A 22037-nucleotide genomic window follows, 5' to 3' on the forward strand; every position below is an offset into this window, starting at 1 on the left:
TCTCTGACCCGGCGTGCGCCTCACTGTGGCGCCTCACTGTGCACGCCGACAACAGGAACCGGCTGCACGTTCAAGGCCCCAGGGGGAGGGGTGAAGTGGAGCGTGGTGCGTTAGAGCCTGCAGCTGGCAGAAAGGCCCACATCGCTCCGCAACCGCACGTGCCCCAGCGCGACCTGGCAGGCGAAGAAGTCCACTCTGCTCACCCCCCGAACAGAGGGCTGCAGACCAACATGCACTGGCAAACCGAGGAGACAGCAGGGATACTTTAGGAGATCACATGGCCCGGCTCCATCGCTGTCCCGCAAGGCGAGGGGCCACTGCAGACTGCCTCTACGACCCCACTCCTCCAGGCCACAAACAAGAGGCTGGTAGCCACACACCGCTGGAGAGTGATTTGCCCACCACAAGGCGTAGGCAGGCAGGACTCGCTCAGTGCCACGTGGAGAGGAGAAAACCAAACGCAAACATGCCATCGCTCAAGCAGCCCAGAGGGGCTCCCCCAGAGAGCGGCCGCCATGTCTGTTGTCCCAGCGTCAGGACCTGGTCAAGCTGGAGGCGGCCAGAATCAAGCAGTGGTGGCTGCACCACCACCACCACCGCCGCCAACATAAAATCAAGCCGCGGCGGTTGCACCACCTCCGCTCAGCCACCCGCACATGGGTGCGGCGCCGATTCCCCCATTCAGCCAGGCAGCGGATCCAGCAACGGCAGCGTCGAGGTGGAAGGCCTGGGTGGGACAGCTCAACCTCTATTTCAAAGGCACACGAGAAAATGATGGGACAGTTAAAAGGTCACTCCTCATCCTCTATGGAGGGCCTGAGATTTATGATCTCTTCGAAACGCTCCCTAACACTGGACGGGAAGACGATTATGACGCAGCGGTTGCTGCGCTTGACACCCACTTCGACCCCCAACTCAACCACGACTTTGTAAAATTCAAATTCAAAAGGGCATGGCGGACAGATTCTGAATCGGTAGATATGTTCTACGCGCGGCTGAGCTGGCTGGCCTGCTCTTGCCCTTTCACCAACCCAAGGGAAGAGATCAGAGACCAGATCATAGTGGGGTGTCGATCCAAACTGCTGAGAAAACTCATACTCCGACAACCCGGAATCTCATTGGATGAAATTTTAGTCCTGGCCCGCTCACACGAACTCTCTGACGCAAGGCGGAGGAAATGGAGGTCGCCCTGCGGACGCTGGTGGCGGTGCCAGCCCAGGCCAGAACACCGCCGATCATCAAGGAGGAAAAGATCGAGGCAATCCAGAGGAGACCCCAGGGAAACCGCCAACGTACCGTAACCACACGAGGAAATCAGTGCGGCTACTGCGGCGAAGATCACCCGGCGACCGCGACCTGTGGGGCAAAAGGCAAAACGTGCTTGAAGTGCGGCCGACTGAACCACTTTGCAGCAGAATGCTGAGGGGGACGATACCGGCCAGCAGGCCCGAGGCCCAAGAACATAACGCAGCGCTTTCGACAATTGTCGATAGACCAAGAGCCGTTTCCCCCCGATAACCCGGCCCAAGAGAGAAGACCGCGGTACGAAGAGGACGATGATGACGAAGTATATGTCATCTCCTATGTCAGCAGAGTGTCAAAGAAGAAAAGACCACCACCCATGTGCTCTGTCTCTATAGAGGGCACCGAAGTGAGAGCTCTCATCGACACAGGAGCGTGGGTAAACGTGATGGACTCAGATCAGTATGACAAGATGTCACCCAAACCCCCTCTCACACCTTCCAACGCCAGGATATACACCTACGGCGGAACGGACCTGCTACCATTGAGAGGCTGCATAGAGACAACCGTCGTGAATGGGGAATACTCCACCGAGACACGCTTTCACATCACGGAAGGGAAGAAGGGCACCCTGTTGAGCTGCCACACCACAGAAGACCTAGGTCTCGTATTCTTTGCGAACCAGGTGCATCAAGGCCATGCAGACACTCTGCTGAGGGAATTTCCCGAACTATTCCACGGCCTGGGGAAACTAAAAGGGAAGAAGTTCAAGCTTCACATCGACACGTCGGTACGGCCCGTCGCCCTGAGACATAGGCGGGTGCCATTCAATCTGAGACCCCAGGTGGAGGCGGAGCTCCAGAAGCTGGAAGACCTCGGGGTGATTGAGAAGTTGTCGGGCCCGACACCTTGGGTGTCCCCACTCGTAGTAGCGCCCAAACCAAAGCAACCAGGGGCATACCCTTTCCTAAAAGACGATTTTTATACACAGGCTGATTCACGAGGGGCTTTACATAATTACCAAGGAAGATCCCGCAATCGATTTAAGACTTTCTCTGAGACCTCATCCTCAGAATCATCAGGCTCAGATACACGTGGCAATCCTAACAAGAAGCAAGTCAGTTTTTTAGAGAAGGGCCAACAATCCAAAGTAAGATACAAGGTACCGTGGGAAATGCGGACAAGGAAAAACACCTACAAATCATAACAAGCAATACTAGTGTAGTAAATCTTTCCCAGAAAATATTGACAAGGGACGAGGAATCGGTCCTAAATTTGGGACTGAAATTCGTCCCCTGGCAATATACGGATTTTACAAAAACGAAACTTGAGGCAATAGAGTTTTGTCGGAAGATTAGGCTCAGAGCCTTTTTTACGAATCAACCATCCTTGGTACAGAAGGAAACTACGGGTTTACGGAATAAATCCACTTTTGTACCAACCCAAAAAATCCCCAAGCAAATTTATGCCTTTGAGCAGACTCTGTTGTCATCTATAGATAAATTGGAAAGGAACAAAGGGTTCATCAAACAGAACATAAGTAAAGGCCAAAGAGCTGCTCTGAAAAACTTAAAGGAGGACAACTCGATTGTAATTAAACAGGCTGACAAAGGCGGTGCTGTGGTGGTTTGGCCGAGGGATAAATATATAACAGAAGCCCGGTCACAGGTCGACAATAGAGTGTGGTACAGATTACTAGAAGAAGATCCTGTTAAAAGTATACAGGGAATTATAGCAGATATAATCAAGCTAGGGAGGGAAAGTGGATTTGTGGGTCCCAAAGAAGGAGACTTTTTGATTAAGAAATTTCCAAGAACCCCGATCCTATATTTTCTCCCGAAAATCCACAAAAATTTGAACGAACCCCCAGGACGCCCAATTGTTTCAGGGTGCGACTCATGTTCAGAGCCCCTGGCTAAATATGTTGATTTCTTTTTAAAACCCTTTGTTTCCAAAGTAAAGTCCTATCTGAAAGACACCACAGACTTTCTAATTAAAGTGGAGGGTACTGAGTTTAATTCAAATTCAGAACTACTAGTCACAATGGACGTTACGTCCTTATATACCCAGATTCCCCAGGACGAGGCACTGGAAGTGATGGAATTGTATCTGGAGGCCCGGGTTAGACCACACCAAGTACCAACTTCATTTATCTTACGACTAGCTGAGATTGCCCTTAGAAAGAATTATTTTAGATTCAATGAGCAATTCTTTATGCAAACCAAAGGAACTGCTATGGGTTGTCCTTATGCCCCAGAAATGGCTGTACTGTATATGGCGGAATATGAAAGGAAGTTCATTGATTACAACAATCCTTACATTGCACATATAAAACAATGGTACCGCTACATCGACGAGGTGTGGCTCCTGTGGCAGGGGAGTCACACAGAGTTGATGCAGTTCCATATGTGGCTCAACACCAAGCATCAGGATATTAAATTCTCACTAGAATCTAGTGCCACAAAAATGACTTTTCTTGATGTAGAGATTACATGTGCAGAAGGAAGACTAAAATCTTCACTGTATAGGAAAAAGACGGACAAAAATACGATGTTGCACCATCAAAGTGCTCATCCAAGAAATCTAAAGGCTAATCTGCCTTACGGACAACTACTCCGTATACGAAGAAATTGTACGGATGTCGCAGATTATGAACAACACGCCGAAACATTCTGCGAGGAAATGAAATTCAGAGGTTATCCACGCAAATTATTGAAACATTCAAGCAAGAGGGCACGTTTCACACCGAGAGAATGCCTTTTAGAGACCACTAAGAAACCGGAATTGGATCGACTGGTTTGTGTGACTACTTTTGGTCCGGATACCAGCAAGATCAGACAAGCAGTTTTAAAGAACTGGCACCTACTGGAGAACCTAGAATGCTCCTTCCCCCGGCCGCTATTCGCATATAAGAAGAATAGAAGCATTGGCCAAATGATTGTACGAGCAGATATAATGGTACCAAAACCAAAGAATGATCTTTTGACAAAGTGGGGTTTAAAACCCATAGCAGGACACCACAGATGCGGCAATTGTGTGGCATGTGCCAGCACAATGGAAGGTGAGGATTTCACCCATGGCAATGTGAATTGGAAGCACCCATGTTTTACAAATTGTAAAACTCGCAATGTCATATATGTAATTGTGTGCCCCTGTTCCAAAATTTATATTGGAAAAACCAGTCAGCAAGTAAATACACGCATGACCCAGCACAGATCCAGAATAAAAAACAAAGTTCTAACTGCCCCAATGGTCGAATACTTTGTAGAAAATTGTCACGGGGAGAGTGATTTCAGATGGTCTGTTCGTTTAGCGTCCAGAACAAGAAATATTCAGTGGACCCTGAAAGAGTTTTACTGCAAAAAGAAGCGTACCTCATATCTCACTATCTGAGATTTCAAGATTATAAATACTCAAACTCGAAACCTCAAGACTATAAATACTGGAGTTTCAGCATGTCAAAGATGTATGTAGTTGGTACTGGGTGATGGAATTATATCCTTTGCGGTCTAAAAGTCCATTCAAAGATGGCCGCCGCATACGATGTATCTGACAAGTGAACACACAATGTAAATACTATTAGAACTCGGGCCTTCATCTATAATGATTTATTGAAAATCAAGCATATAAGCTTAAAGCGCACAAATGCGTTTTAAAACAATTTGTTGTGTCTGGCAAGAGGTGGCATGAAATGTTTACCTTTCTCAAAATGGCCGACACGTAACACATGGGTCATCTATATTAGACCGTTCCAAGATGGGGACGGTGTCCACAGATTGTTTCTGCAGTCACCGGATCGCCGTGAGCTCAGGTAAGGGGAGTGCAAAACATCTAACACTAGAAAGGTTTTGCTTTACAAACACGCAAACTAAACTAACTTCAGGTCTCCATAATAGGTTTAAAAGATACGAGTGCCCGCAAACTTCCGACTGGTGCGCGAAAGAAAGAGAATAACACGTGGAGGACCGCTAAAATATAACAGGTATGCCGCCTCGAGTGCGAAGGGAAGGAAGGATGAAATGATAGTTATACCGGTAGATTTAACAGAGACCCATTCGTGACTTACAGGTCCAAAGCCTAACTAAAGATTATTGGAGGATCGTTCCTACATAAAAACTTGGGAAAGCAAGAGAGCGCTGACTATATTGTAAAACTACAACAGGTATGCTTCTCCAGTTTAACACGCTAGAAAAAGTGAATACAAACCACTCTTTGGATACATTTTATGACGTTTGTCCAAATTTTAGGTCGGCTTTTAAGATACAGAATGAGCATCTCTGCATAAAGAAACGGGAAAAGAACCCTGAGCACTGAAACACATAGAAAGGTATGTCTGGGGGATATGAGGCCGGACACTGTTGGACTAAAAATATCCTGCACAAATGGTGATGAATTTATTTTCACTTTTAGTGCAGGATTAAGATCACTAGAATTGGGGAATTAACGTCAAACCTGTAGACCGGCGGCTGCTGGAAAAACAGGTATAAAACAGTGACAGTTTGAATAGATGGAGAATATAAGTGATTAAAATAGAAAGCTAAAACGAACTTTTTTGCTTTGTACATATTTTTTAGATACTTACTAAAGACAGAGCCCTGAAGAGAACCTATGAATTGAGGTCAACTGGTTCAAAACGCGTCAGCATATAAAATAGACATCAATTGATTGATAGACCAATGAATTTATATATGGTTTATTTCCAAAATTATTTTTGATTGTCTGCATTTATATGTGGTTTGTTGAAACTAACACTGAGCGTTACTTTGTCAAGTTTAGACAAGGATCTGTGTATATGAAGTGAAAAACAAAGTGAATATTGTACATTAGTGTATATATTTGTGAATAATGTTTTGTATTTATGTGTAAATGTCATAAATGTGTTGTGTTCTTTTTCATACATAAAAATCTTTTTTGAAAAATGAAAAAATAGAAATTAAAAGGGTACGAATAAGATATACCCAACAAACCTAAGAGTAATATTGGTTTGTTTTTCTTCCTGAAATAGAAGGATTGAAAAAATTGAGTGGTTGGTACTCTTAACTTTTTCCTGTCTCTATAGAGGGCACCGAAGTGAGAGCTCTCATCGACACGGGAGCGTCGGTAAACGTGATGGACTCAGATCAGTATGACAAGATGTCACCCAAACCCCCTCTCGCACCTTCCAACGCCAGGATATACACCTACGGCGGAACGGACCTGCTACCATTGAGAGGCGGCATAGAGACAACCGTCGTGAATGGGGAATACTCCACCGAGACACGCTTTCACATCACGGAAGGGAAGAAGGGCACCCTGTTGAGCTGCCACACCACAGAAGACCTAGGTCTCGTATTCGTTGCGAACCAGGTGCATCAAGGCCATGCAGACACTCTGCTGAGGGAATTTCCCAAACTATTCCACGGCCTGGGGAAACTAAAAGGGAAGAAGTTCAAGCTTCACATCGACACGTCGGTACAGCCCGTCGCCCTGAGACATAGGCGGGTGCCGTTCAATCTGAGACCCCAGGTGGACGCGGAGCTCCAGAAGCTGGAAGACCTCGGGTGATAGAGAAGTTGTCGGGCCCGACACCTTGGGTGTCCCCACTCGTAGTAGCGCCCAAACCAAAGCAACCAGGGGCAATCAGACTATGTGTAGATATGAGGTTACCCAACGTGGCCGTCAAAAGGGAGCGACACATCACCCCGACCATGGACGACATAGTGGCCGACCTAAATGGGGCAAAATGGTTCTCAAAGCTGGACCTCAACTCGGGATACCATCAGCTTGAACTAGAGCCAGCGAGCCGATACATAACCACCTTCTCAACCCACGTAGGGCTACGTCGGTACAAGCGGCTGAGCTTTGGCGTATCCTCAGCCGCGGAGGTATTCCAAAATGCCATACGCGAAGTGCTGTCAGGACTGAGTGGAGTAATCAACCTAAGCGACGATATCCTGGTATACTCTGCGACCCTCGAGGAACACCACGCACATCTAAGAGCAACTCTACAGAGACTAGTAGACAGTGGACTGACCCTACACTGGTCGAAATGCTCTTTCTACCAGGAGTCCATCGATTTCTTCGGATACACCTTCACGAGAGAGGGCCTGAAGGTAGACCCCAAGAAAGCAGAAGCGATCAAGGCCGCCAGCACCCCGCAGAACCCCACCGAAGTGCGGAGCTTCCTGGGCATGGCCACATACTGCGGCCGTCTCATCCCCAACTTGGCAGCCCTGGCAGAACCACTAAGAGCACTCACGCGGCAAGATCACAAATGGGAGTGGACGGTAGCGGCCAACAAAGCCTTTCAGGACATAAAAGCAAATCTCTTGGACAGAACAGTAATGGCTTACTTCCAACCTGTCGCAAGACGGAGTTAATAGTCGACGCCAGCCCGGTGGGCCTAGGACCGGTGCTTCTACAAGAGCATGGACCGGAGGTATGGAAGCCAGTGGCGTACGCCAGCAAAGCCCTGACCGACACAGAAACACAATACGCACAAATGGAACGTGAAGCACTCGCGATAAAGTGGGCGTGCCACCACTTCCACCTATACCTGTGCGGTCAAGAATTCAGTGTGGTGACAGACCACAAGCCACTGCTGCCTCTGTTTGTAGGATCTGCCAGGCTCGCACCCCACGGATAGAACGCTGGGCTGTCCAGCTGCAAGGATATAATTTCAAGATTGTCTCAGGCGCACAACCCGGCTGACTACCTGTCCCGGCACCCGGACAACAACAATCGGATCCACCCACTAGAAGACGGAATGGGAGCCGAGGCATTCGTCCACATGATCTCGCAAGCAGCTTGCCTGGAAACAATGACACTGAAAGAGATAGGAGAAGCAACTGCGATGGATGAAACGTTGTCCAGAGTCCGCCACGCTCTAGAAGGAAACAGATGGGCCCACTTCCTGGATGGAGCACAAAGCCTTCGAGTGGAAGTCAGCCACATGTGCCAGCAACTGTGGCAGGTCAGGAGTGAGCTGAGTGTGGGTGACGAAGGAGTCATCCTAAGAGGACACCTAATTGTAATACCCGAAAATCTACAGCCTAGGATACTGGCGCTAGCACACGTGGGTCATCAGGGGACGGCCAAAACAAATGCACGCCTGAGAAGCAAGGTCTGGTTCCCAGCCAAGGACAGCATGGTGGACGAGATGGTGCGTTTCTGCCATGCCTGCACCATCACAGGTAGCAAACCAGCGCCAGCGCCGGTGATAACAGAAGAAGCCCCCCAGAGGCCATGAACCCACCTCAGCATTGACTTCAGGAGTTTCCCAGATGGCCGACACACACTCGTCCTGGTAGACTCATTCTCCAAGTTCCCGGTAGTGGAAGTAATATCCTCCACAGCGTTTCCACAGGTCAAAAGGGCCCTGAATCGCATATTCGCCACCATGGGGCTCCCGGAGGAAATCAAATCAGACAATGGGCCACCTTTTCAAGGCAGAGAATTTCAGAACTACCTCCAGAACCTCCAGATCGCACATCAGAAGATCACCCCACTATGGCCTCAAGCAAATGGGGAAGTAGAAAGACTGATGAGGACCCTCAACCGCGCTCTGAGGATTGCTGTGGACAGTGGGGAGGATCCTGAAGCCGCACTTGATCAGTTCCTAGGGGCATATCGGCAGACGCCACACAGCACAACAAAATGTGCCCAGCACACGTGCTATTCAAGAGAGCACCCCGAGATAGCATCCCGACTGACCACACGTGGAAGCCAGAAGACAGGAACGACGAGGCCATTCAAGCTCGGAGGCGAGACACAAATCGAAAAGCGAGTGAGGCAAGACACGCCCAAGAGCCGACTTTGCCAGTAGGGGACACCGTGGTGGTTCGGGATCGACACCCGGGGTGGAAGTTCCGAACCCCGTACGAACCAGAAGTGTGGATAGTAGACAAAGTTCAGGGCACCATGGTCACCGCCCGGCGGGGCGGACAGATGGTCACCTGCAACGTGTCATGCTTCAAGAAGGCGGTGGGACCAGCGGCAGCCCGAAGAATGGCTGAGGACCCGGAGGCTATGGAGGAGTTTGGTCCGGACGGTGGGACATCGTTCTCAAGATCGCCTCTGGACAGACAGGCAGGAGAGAGAAGACTCACCCCGGGCAGCGAGCCAAAATACCAGGGTCGATTCCAGTAGTGAGAATGTGAAAGCAACCCCGGCTGGGGTTGTGGCGTCTCCATTTGCACGGAGCCAGAGGTACAGCCTGCGACCCAACCCGGGGCCCAGCCAGAGATTGAGAGACTTTGCATGGACATCACCTTAAGGACAATACAGACTTGAAAGAACTGACTAAATTGAAGGAGGGATGTAGAGAGCCACCCGGGAGACCTGTAGGTGATTGGCCACCCGGGAGACCTGTAGGTGATTGGGCGCGTTACAAATCCAAATTAACAATAACAACAATAACAATGTTGCCACCTTAAATGCATCCACGCATACCCCGGGGCGGGCTGGTGCCGGGGTATAAATAAACAGGGCGGAACACCGCTCGGGGTCTTTCCGGCTAACCCATACATACTGTGTCTGCGTCCCTTCTTCTGGGCTCAGTGGGACCTCGTGCAAGGCCCCACAGCGGCCCACCACAGGGAGGAAGCATTGGGGATATACCTGGAGAGGAGTTGTGGCCTTGGGGCTAGAGCTGCCAACCCAGGAATTAGGTAAGCATTACCAGGTTCAAATAACCAGCCTCAGTGCATTAACCTGTGATTGCGAGACAAAGAAAGGAGTGTCTGGTCACATGTACCATTTATTTTTAGTTATTTCCCATGGAGGGCAGGGGGTGAAGCTAGGTGTCAGCAGCCTAGGGAGACCTGGGTTAGGGTTTTTTCTAATGAAAGCCTGGCAGTTCCAGGCCTAGCAGCTCAGAATAGTGCCAAACTGCTGCTTAGGCCATCGGGTGTCCAAGTAGGATTCAAATAGGCCCGTGAGCTCGAACCACTTAAAACTAGAACAAAGGCACAAAGAGGATCTGAGAAGACCCAGACTAATATCAGTGGGCACTTCAAGAGCATGTGTCTGTTAGTCTCGTTGTTGTCTATAGTGTGCCACTGGAGTGTGCCAGACACATCGGCGGGCGTGGGATTGTGGCTGACAAACGGGTAAGCAGATGGGTTCATTTCCACACAACTGCGAGATCAGTCGCGAGAGGCTGAATACTGTCTTTCCTTTTGAATGTATCACACACTTCACGACTGCGGCATGTTTCATGCAGTTCACTAATAAATAAACATAAAAGAAAACTATCACTCCTGAGAATTCCCCAGCTAGCTGGCATAGGTCACAGCCAGCCAGGGAGATGTATTATTTCAAATCTCTGGGAAAACAAGGAGAGAGCAAGGGAGTGGGGTACGTCCTGATCCTCAATGTAATACTAGACTTAAACAATGTGGACAAACCCACCACAAGTATGTGTTACAATCACTTACTATGGTAAGTACATGGACCCATTAAGTGTACTTAAAAGACCCATCACACACCAACCTGGTTGGTGTCATGCTTCATCATTGGGATCCCAACCGGGTGGCCGAGTGCTTCCCGGTTGTGCTACGACGCCTGATTACAGCAGAGCTGGTGTGGTGTGAAGATGTGATGTGTTGTGAATTGATTAAAAATATCTCTTAGGATCCTTGCCTGTAGAATTTATTATTGCCGGTTTAGGATATGGTTAAAAATATGTGGTGCAACTACCAGGAGATTATTACCTTTATTTGACTATGTGATGTGGTCTACATGTTTCAGCCCATAGAAGACTGTATGGAAGGGCTTTCTTCAGGATCGGGTTAGTGAGACTAGTGAGTGGCAAAGGTGAAAACAGCCATGTGAAAAAAGTGAAGTACCTACACACACGCTAAGGTGTGTGATCTGGGTGTCGGCGTACTTACAGACAGGACTACGGGAGACCACAGCAGGTTCAAAGTGGGACTCTCACCAAGACCAAATTGGGAAACCAGATGAGACCCCTCCAAAGCCTCGATTAGCTGCCAAAAATCTTAATATAGTGTTTTTTTGAGAAGTGTCTGTAAGTACATCGACACCCAGACCACACATCTTAGAGCATGTGTAGGTACTTCACTTTTTTCACGTGGCTGTTTTCACCTTTGCCACTCACTAGTCTCACTAACCCGGTCCTGAAGAAAGCCCTTCCATACACTCTTTTATGAGCTGAAACATGTGGACCACATCACATAGTTAACTAAAGGTAATAATCTCCTGGTAGTTGCACCACATATTTGTAACCATATCCTGAGCTGCCAATAATAACTTCTACAGGCAAGGATCCTCAGAGATATTTTTAATCAATTCACGGCACATTATATATTCACACCACACCAACTCTGCTGTTATCAGGTTTCGTAGTACAACCGGGGGGCACTCGGCCACCCTGTTGGGACACCAATGACACCAACCAGGTTGGTGTGTGAGGGTCTTTTAAGTACACCGAATTGGTCCATGTACTTACCACAGTAAGTGATTGTAACATATACTTGTAGTGGGTTCATCCACATTGTTTAAGTCTCTTATTTCAAAACTCTCCAACTCAAATCATAATAACTCTGAGAGGTCCGCCTCGGTCGGCGCCCACTACCTGGGCAGCCAGTGGCAAAAATCACACAAGCAGACTGTCACAGTGCTACACCAGGCTCTGCTGACAAGTGTCACAGCTGTGGTGCTGTTAAAGTATTTTGTTGGACCGGCAGGAATCACAGAGTCAGTCACAACAGCTCGCCCTGACCGGCCCAAATGTTTACTAGACAGACTGAGACTTGTGAGTTTGTGACAGGTTGCAGGGCAGAGGCAACTGAAAATGAACACACGATAAGCGCTATTATAACTTATAGAAAGCAGAGTGCTCTTAAAAGCAGCAGCAAGTGAGAGGTACCTCACTCCACCCACTGACTCACTTTACAAACGACGGCCCCTGGGCACGAATCAAACTCAGGCTCAGCAGCAGCACAGAGGTGTGCTCTAGGCTCAGTGGGCACCGCAGTCCATGGGGTTGGGTCCGGTCCAGTTGCAGGGATTGTTCTCATTCTTTTGGGCAAATGTTACTGCGGTGGGAGCAGCGCTGACATTGCCATGGGCTGCAGCCTTCCACAAATTCATTTCCTGAACTGCTGCCACTCACTGGCGCCGCCATTCCCTCTCCTGCTGTTAGTCATCATGATGTTACGAATCATTAATGGCGCACAAATCCTACTGTTACATTGTAGCAGTTAGAGTTGCAGAGCAGCTCAGCAAGCCCCCAAGCCTGCCGGGAGCAGCCTGCATGGCGCGCTGCCGTACCAGCTTTAGTTTTAATCAGCATTAAAGGTGCATGATTAGCAGCGCTAAAACTTTACAGCCCTCAGGCGCTATACTTATTATGCGTGACTTCGCATTTCAGTGCAGTGATGCAGACCGCCACACTGAAATGAGTTAGTCTGCCGCCTGATGCGTGGTACTTGGCAGGGCTATCATTGGACAATTCATCATAACAATTTTGGTGACAATCTTCTGTCAACGCGAATACTGGGAAGCAAAACCTGATAATATTTGGCATCTCTAGGATTTTTCCAGAGTCTACACGAAGGAGACATAGTCGAGTGCTCCCGAACCCAGAGTTTTGCCTCGTGTGGGAGTGTTTATGACTGACATTTGGCAAAAGGTACTGTCTTTTTAATTGCCCTATTGTGTTGGAGATGCTGTTGGAGTCACATGCTGTGGCTCATGACCGAAAGGTTCTGCTGAAATCCCGTCATATGTTGGCATCATTACAGGCGTCACTGAAACGCAGGGCGGAGCATTCAGTTCACGTCGCATAGTTTGCATACCTATCCACGATAACGCTGCCACGTTACAACATTACGTCGAATACGTGCCGCCATCTTCCATTTGAGCCACCCGCTCTCTTATATGACTGCACAGATCGGATCGGCATTTTCCACATTTCACCGCTGTGTATTTGCTAGTACCGGTTCGAGTACACTGCCATTTTACTCAGTGACCGGCACACCTTTCTTGGATAACCTCTTCTTGGCCACGTATTGTGCAGGCATATCTACGGTGATATGCACATCTTAAGGTAATGCCCGGTTTTGGGCAACTCATATTTTCAATATTTTCTTGGAATTTCACTGGTGAATTAAGTACCTTTACATACCTTGGGGGCATCATGTTTATGCAGTCCAATATCATGATGCTGCCTATGATTTTAGCTGTAGTAAAAACAACAAGAGTGTAGTGTAGTTCCTATTTTCCCAATAGGCTCTGCGCATTGGAATACCATAAACAGCAGTGTAGACGTAGGACTGAGGTCATCTAGGTCTCTACTGACTATGTTAGACTTAATTTAGGTTTGCCAGCTAGCTCAGAGGTCACTAGAAACTTTTTCGAATAAATAGGGAGGGGTCACCTTCCCTGATTTAGACAAGAAGGGATTCAGCTTCTGACAACCGCATAAACATGACAACTTTGCTCCCTCAGAATAAAGAGTGTATCTCTAGAGTCGTGTGAAAACAATAGACGGCTATTTCTCTCAGTCAATCGTGCATACTTAGTTTCACCAGAGTGCAGAGAAATAGAGAGACGGGCGTTTTCAATAAAAAGGTGTTATTTTATTGAGCAGTCTTCTTTCTCATGCAAGAGAAATGAATTGCCACAATTGCAATACTTATTATGAAGTAGAGTGCGTACAGTAAAAGTAGTATTACGAAATAATACTGTAAAACCATAGATATGGTTTCTTAGCCATATGATACTTAAAATAGATAAAATATATATACATACATAAAACCATTGACTAACGTACTCAACTGGTGCTTCTAACTACGCATACCCCGATGTACCTGACCTAAGCCTAATACTTGGGAAGGAGTAAGTAAGTAGCAGTTTAAGTTAAGTTGGTTAAGATTGTTTTTGCCAACGATTTGAATCAAGAATTCTCTTTAAGGGTTTAGTCAGCTCCGTACCTTAGTAATAGAATGTGGGAGGTCTGGTATCTCTTTCTTCAGGACTCGATCTCCCAGCAACCCGCAAGGGTGACTCGGGAACACCGGAGCTGGATTTTCTCGGCGTGAGAAAAAGTAGCTTCTCCAGCGCGTCAAAGGGGAGGGGCGGCTTCCATGGGCTCTCGCATCAGCTGGGCTCTCGGGCAAGTAAATAGCCGCTCTGCTCCAAACCACCGTGTGTTTGCTTAAGGCAACCGTTGGTATTTATACCTGAAAGGTGCTGGGTTTGACGTAAGGTTGGACATAAGACGTCAATAAGAACTAACAGTTCTTGCTGGACTCCAGGAGTTCTTGTTCAAATCAAAACAAAAGCAGGGGGGGGAATTTCCTGGAGGCTTGGTTTGTTTAAAGAACGCGTTGTGCTTTCTAGGAGTCGATGGGAGTAGCCGTGCTGTGCTTTGGACTGCATGGGCTATTACTGAATATGGATATGATTCTTATGCCTTTGTAAGGACATTATTGATTATAACCGCACAAGGGCATGAATCGGGAATATCGAATTAGGGTCCTAGATAGAAATACAACACCCACTCCACGGATTAATGTCCATCATTACTAAAAACTAAGCAATAATAAACATGTAACAATGCATGTGTGTTTTCCAACCCACCCCAAAATACATATTTCGCATTTGAAATGGTATATGGTAAATACACAAAAATGAGTATTGGTACTGTACGCTTTTCAAGCAGTGTCATCATTCATTAAAATGCATATATATATTAGCAGAATGATTTGCGAAAATGTACACATGAAATGGCTCTGAATGCAGAAAAGAAGGTCGAGACCATTCCATCACATATTTATACAAAATGCTGTATGTGCTAGAGGCTGAGGTAAAATATTGTCTCTAGTATCCTAAAAATAGAAGCTCTGTTCTCTAAGAATAGTTCTACTGTAAGCAGAGTACCATGTGCCAAAAAAAGTAAATATTTTGGAAATGGAAAAAATTATTTCGTTTTCAGGTGAAAAATAGTTCAACATTTTTTCAGTAGCTTTGTTTATCAAAACTGAAGGCCAAATTCAGAGTTCAGGGAACGCTGTGTGATCATTGTTTTTTAGGAATTATTCTCGTTGACTGGAGAGAACATCATATCAGACAGACTCGCAAAAAAATGGTCTACAACATCAGGTGAAAGTTCGACCAAGTTCAAAAATGCTGCGACTGTGCAGTTTGGAGCGTGATTGCTATCATCGATGTTTGGATCAGCAATGCTCACAGAAGGTTGTACCTGTATGGTGCTGCTTTCCTCTCGTACCTCACCACCACCTACTCGTAGTGGTGAAGACTATACGAATGCCGTCATCAGAATAGGTAGCCTCTGGGGACAACACGATGCATGAGTCGTTACCGGACCTAGCAAAGTATCGATATCCTTTGGTTCTGCTGATGGTTGTGTAAGACAGATGTCTAACACGCATTCTTCTCCGCATAGCAGACATCGAAGCACAGTTAAGATGCAATCCTGCCAGATTGGTCTGAATGAAAGAAACCAGTTTGTAGTTAGATCTCTTAGCCGGGCCAATCCGAGGACCTTAGTGATACGGTCTCGGTATCGTATTGCTAGGATCGTTTCTTCCATCATTGCTAGAGTCTTGTCTGTGGATTGGCTTGCCATATTGGAGCAGAAGGAACAAAAAAAAAATTCCTGCCACGAGTCTCAAGATTAATGGTAGGCCGCCAAAGACAGAATGGACAAAATTCGGGAAGATGCCCAGAACTGTTTCAAAGGGTGCTAACAGTCCCGAAAAAACTGTCTTAAATACATGTGCGATGCCACTGGTATCAGACATGTTTAAGATTTGGCTTAACATTTCTGCGAAATGCGCGGGGCAATTTGTCGATAAAAGAGAATGTATCTCTGCCGATGTCCTTGCCATTAGCAGATCATATGTTTCTTTGGATGACGTTAGAGGCACAGTTGTCTGTAAAAGAATAGACTTCATTCTGCTTAAAGTATCAATTCGAATAGAAGAGATATTCAACGAAGGCCATAACCCAGCCCCCGTATCTGGGTTGCTGTGCGGATACAATACTTGCATACAGCAAAACCCTGGAAGTTACGGTCACGAGATAAGCTTTCCCTGGCACCATCCCACAACAGCTGTGGTCACTTATTAAAATGTAACTCCCGTTACTAACTAAGTTGTTTGAAAAATGGCTCTATCTGTTTTGCAGGAGTGCCATGCAGGTGACAAGAAAGGTTATTTGAAGACCCTTCGCAGGCTCCATGCAAGTTTATACCTTGACACAGAAGTGTACCGCTTAGTGATTTTTTACATTTGTTACCACTAAGCAATACATCCCTTTTCCATTCACTATAACATCTGTGTGTATAGGGTAAATCCCATGTTGATTTGATGTATTCTTTACCCAACTTTTCATACTGGCCTGCAGGTATATACTCTTGGCAGTATTTGAACTGGAAAGTTGTTATCGGAATTGAAATTGTTCTGTGTATTATCCATTCAATGACAGGGCTCTCTGACATTGTCAATGGTAATCTCTCAAGTTTTTCAATGCTCAGAATCATATAATCTGCTCCTTTTTGTGCCAAACTGATTTGTTTATCAGTAAGGTTAAAGATACAGAATAATGACGTTGTGTTGATTAAACGACATGGTACGTAGCCTGAACGCAGATTTTGCAACGTCCAACCAAGCTGTACAATAGAACGTAATTGAGACTGTCCATGTTGTAACATTAGTAAGTCCTGTTCTATTATATCAATAGCAGATGATACAATGCTGTCCAATGAATATATTCTGGAGGACAGAGTCGTTAACCCATTGTCCACTACAGAAAGTGATTTTTCCAAATTAATACGATCCATTTCTCGTATTTTTTCTGCTGTTTCATTTGCATTACTTTCCAAGCTTCGTTGTATGCAGCGTATATACCGGCCGCTATGAAACGTTTTTGACGCTGTTTGCGTGGTCCCATTATGAAATCACGCAAGTCAGCACCGTCTTTAAGTAAAGTCAAGTGTTGCCTAATTTCAGCAAGTGTGGATTTCTGTAGCCACTCAAGGCATAGCTTCCCTACACTGTATGTTGTAACTACCCCTGGATGTTGTCTCTGGGAGTATCTTGGGTCTGGCCTGGTCATTTTTAACCCTTGTGTTTTGTTCAGGAATCTATCTTGACAGTTATTAGTATCTGTTGGCCAGATCAACCACTTTTTCCATTCAGGATGTGTTCTGTTTTGGTTAAAAATATGGGTTATGTCTATCTCCACATCTGTAGTGCTATCACCATCAGTTATGGGTTTCTGAATAGACGGTGTATTTAAGTCTTTTATCTTAGCTAAGCCAAGACAAGTAGTTCGTTGAATTGTGTCATTCAAAAATATCATTTGTTCTGGGATCATGCAGGCCCCAAATAATGCTTCTAGGCCTTGTACTTGCCAATCTTTGTTACCCCAGATCGTTTTTGTTTCAATGTTGTTATTCCAAAATTCGAAACCAAATGTAGACATTTTATCATACAATTTTTCAGAATAAATCAATTTAGTATTTGTCAACATTGTTTTCATTCCTGTCCTATTTAACATTTTAAAATGAAACGTTTTCGGATCACTGTTATTAAACCCTGAGAAGTACTGGAATTTCTCATAAAATGTTTTCGAGCTGCCTTTTGGCGGCGTTGGACAGTGTTCCCATTGGGTATAAGATAAAACATTTCTAGGCTGTGCAGTTTTATGCAAATAGTGATCACCAAAGTGGTTATAACAGTATAAAGCATCATAATTCGATGAACCCTGTAAATAATCATGTTCAGTAAATTTGGCTGACATTACTAAATCTGACATCATATTATTAATGTTTTCAAAGTCCCAATCATCAGAGAAAGCACTTGGTGTCACAAAGTCACTTAATGAAATCTTGAACGGGTGTGGATACTTCAAGAGCTCAACCGGGCCAAAAATCTCATATTCAGTTCTGTCCCATGCTACCCCACCGGGTATTGGTTTGGCTGAGATGTTTACTGATGACAGTTCTCTTTTCTCGATGTGGGAGGATGTGGGAGGCTTTAGGACCAAGTTGATGTTCTGACTTGCTATGTCCATTGTACTATATTTTCCATCAATTAATTTTCCCAAACATAGAACCATGATGAGCCAAAGCAGGAGAGTAAGTACACCTAAAACAATACATAATTCAATCCATGGTGAAATCAGATATGTTTCTTTTAGTTGGAGAGAAAGTTCAATTATTTTGTCTTTGAACGTTTTTGTTACAGGCGTTTTTTCATGCTCACTTGGATCTTCTGAGAAGTCGTCGAAGTTGATGAAGTAGCCAGATTCAGTTCTGTCAATTGCTGGGATTTTTTCCGGATTTTCATTTGCTTTTGCATTTTTCTTTGTTTCATTAGAATAGTTAGAGGCTACATCATTGTAGATTGGTGTTTCTTGACGAACTGTTACTATTTGGGTTTCAAGAGGCACAAGATCCATGGCATTATTGCATAGTCCTTTTTTATTCACTGCAGGTTTATCAAATTTGATTAGTCTCTCAGCATGAGCCCCTTGGATTGTAGCAAATTTCGGTATTCTGCTATTTCTTGGGAGTCCACTGGGCCTCCTACTTATTATTGGCCACATGATTGTGGTTTTACCAGGTCGATGGATACAACTCGGTTCTCCTTTTTACCAGCAAGGGGCGGTAGTACAACTGATCTCGTTCCGCTGATGGCTAAGACAGGTACAGGTTTTCTGTAAGAAGGCCCAAATTCCTTCTTCACATCGATCTTCTCTCTGACCAGATCCCCAATCTTTGGAATCCAGACAGGTCTTGCTGGGACAGGTGGTTTTTCTTCAGTGGTTGTCGGCTGTTGTTTCAATTTTATGTTACTCAGGCTTTTTCTTGTTTCATTTAAATCCTGTAAAACAGCCAAACGGTCTTTGATATCAAAGCATTTTTCTTCTACCACTGAAGTGTGACAGTCAAGATCCTGAATTAGCATTCTAGTACCGAACAATAGTTCGTATGGAGTGAGACCTTTTAGAGAATTTCTTGGCAGATTATTAAGACTACGTTGGACACTTGTTAAATGTTTGACCCACCCATCACCTGAACCTAATACCCTCGCCGTTATAGATTGTTTTATGTCCCGGTTTTTTCTTTCCACTACCGCATTTCCCTCAGGATGGAAGGGAGAAGAGTACCGCAATGCGATGCCCATGCTGTTCATGGCCTCTTTGTAAGCTCGAGAGCTATACGCAGGACCCTGATCAGAATGTAGCATGTCAATTGCGTATATGCCGATAAAGACTCGCAAATCTTTTTATAACAGTTCTGGCGTCAGCTGAATGCTGCTGGTCTACATAATCAAGTTAATTTGTCTTAATAATTATTGGGACGCATTTCTCTGGTTGGATTTCTGTATCATAGAAAGCCTGAAGCTTTCTAACAAAGATGTCCAGGCAGTATTCTGGTCCGGTTCACAGCTGCGATCTCTGTTGCAGTCTGGACAATCCATTGCAAATTTGTAAATTTGCACGCTCATTCCCGGCCACCAGTACTCTGATTGTATTTCTATTAAAGATTTCAAGATCGGTTGGTGCCTCGGACCCAGTCCCATGTGTGCGCTTTCAATCAAGACAACTCTCCGGTTCGTGTTTGGAATATTCTATCCCCCACTCCAGGGATTTGAGCAAACGGAACGGAGTTTGCATCAATTATGTATGTATTACTGAGTGGATAGTTGAAAGGTAATGCTGCACAATTTCCTTTTAATGAGGCTTTTACTGCCAGCATGGTTTCCCCATCTATATGTTTTTCTGAACGCTTTTCAGTGGCTAAGGAAGCCGGTTGACCGGTTCCGCTGTGGCTGTGTCAGCCAATGAATTCCCTGCAACGTGAACGCCATCACTTGATGACTCAGTGCGTGTATCACGTGAGTCTTCTGTAGTTCTTTCTTTAAAAGAACTACTTGTTCCCAAAGCGATTTATGCTTTATAGTGGCACCTGTGTCATCTTTGTAACCGTTTTTACTCCATGTCTGCATGTCACTGTTGTAAGACTTGACGCAGAAATGCGAATCGCACACTATTAGTGTCGGGAATTCACGATCGGCATTTTCAAGCGCCATCTTTAAAGATCTTATTTCAGCTCGCTCAGCTGAACAGTTTCTGATTGATTCAGTTTTGGTAATCATCGGTCTGAATTAACCAGAGCGCTAGCGACCTTTAACAATCGCGCACGCTGCTTTGTACGATTTTTCCACTACATTGTAGTGTTGTGCAAATCTGTCCATGGGGATTACACAAGTGTACTTTTCTAGAGGCAGAATTTCGATTGGCAGAGGATAGTCTTGTTCGTACTCTAGATCATCTAGTTTCTTCAGTTTCGCATCAAAATAGTATTTCACGTCTTCTGCAGCAAGAGAATTTTCCCATTGTATCCATTCTGGATCTAATGCCACAGCATTTAAATTGCGTGAGCACACTAATGCCTCAAGGGCTGATTCTGCTGTAAAAACAGTTATTCTTCTACCTTGGGCTTGGGCTCTTTCTTTTGCTACAGTAGTTTGAACCGCTAACAGAATTTTTTCTGTAGAACTGGATTTAATTTCAGCTTTAGTGTACAAATGTGATTTGTAAGCTACAGGTACAGTTTCTCCCTCATTAGAGGTCAGGTATGTGAATCCGCATCTTCCTGGGATGACTCGGATTACGAGATTGCATGTGTTTTCACGTGTTTGTAGTTTTGTTTTAGTTAACATGTCTGTTTGTAGTGATCTTAACATTTCTGTGTGTTTCTGAGTCCAATTTATTGGTTTGAAATCAGGTCTTATTAATTCATAGAGAGGTTTAACTCTCTCTGCATAATTTAGTATATATGTTCTTTCAAAATTCAGGAAACCTAGTATTGATTGTAAATTCTTCAGCGTTTTTGGTGCTTGGAGTACAGCACATTTCTCTAAGAAATTGTCTGCCAGGCTCTTGCCTTCACTTGATAATTCATATCCTAAAAATAGGACTGTTAGATGGGCAATTCGTGACTTTTTAAAGTTGAATTTGTAACCCTCTGAAGCGAACCCAAGTATTATGGAGACTCACTTTTTAAGTGAGTCTCCAGGTCATCATCTGTGAGATAGATGTCATCGACATAGGATAATGCCTCATCGTCGTATATTTGTAGTAACTCTGTTACCCTTGCTGAGTATAATCCTGGGCTATTCTTGAATCCCTGTGGGAGTCGACAGAAGTGTTTTTGTGATCCCATTATTGAGAAAGCGGTCAAATACCTGCTTTCAGGTGCAATGTTTTGACAAAAGAATCCATTAGAGATATCTAATGTCGTTTTATATTTTTTGCGCACAATGTTATTCATTAGTGTTGCACTGTGTGAGTTTTGTACTGCAAATGTTTTACAACAGGAGTTAAGGTGTCTGTAGTCCAAAACTAGACAATATGAATCGTCTGGTTTGGAGACAGGAAACAAAGGATTGTTCATTTGTGAGGTGCATGTTTCAATCACCCCTTGATATTCAAGTTGATCTAAAATCTCCTTGACCTGCTTCTTAGCTTCTTGTTTAACTGGGTACTGCCTTTGTGCAGTGGGTTGATTTTTTAACTGGATTTTGTGGTGAGGTGAATCCTCATCCCATCCTACATGGTTTTTATATAAAGCTGGAGCTTGGGCTACTGCCCATTTTCTTGCAAGTGTATATTTTTTATGAATTGGTATGTGATTAGAGAAGGCAGGCATAATTATTTCTTCGCTATGAGGGCACTCCCTGACAAACTCTGGTGGCCAGTCTTTTTCAGCTAACAGGATGTCATAGCCTTTTGAAAGGTTATCCCAAAAGAGA

The sequence above is a fragment of the Lissotriton vulgaris genome, chromosome 4_1 (assembly GCF_964263255.1).
Source record: "Lissotriton vulgaris chromosome 4_1, aLisVul1.2, whole genome shotgun sequence".
Lineage (NCBI taxonomy): Eukaryota > Metazoa > Chordata > Amphibia > Caudata > Salamandridae > Lissotriton > Lissotriton vulgaris.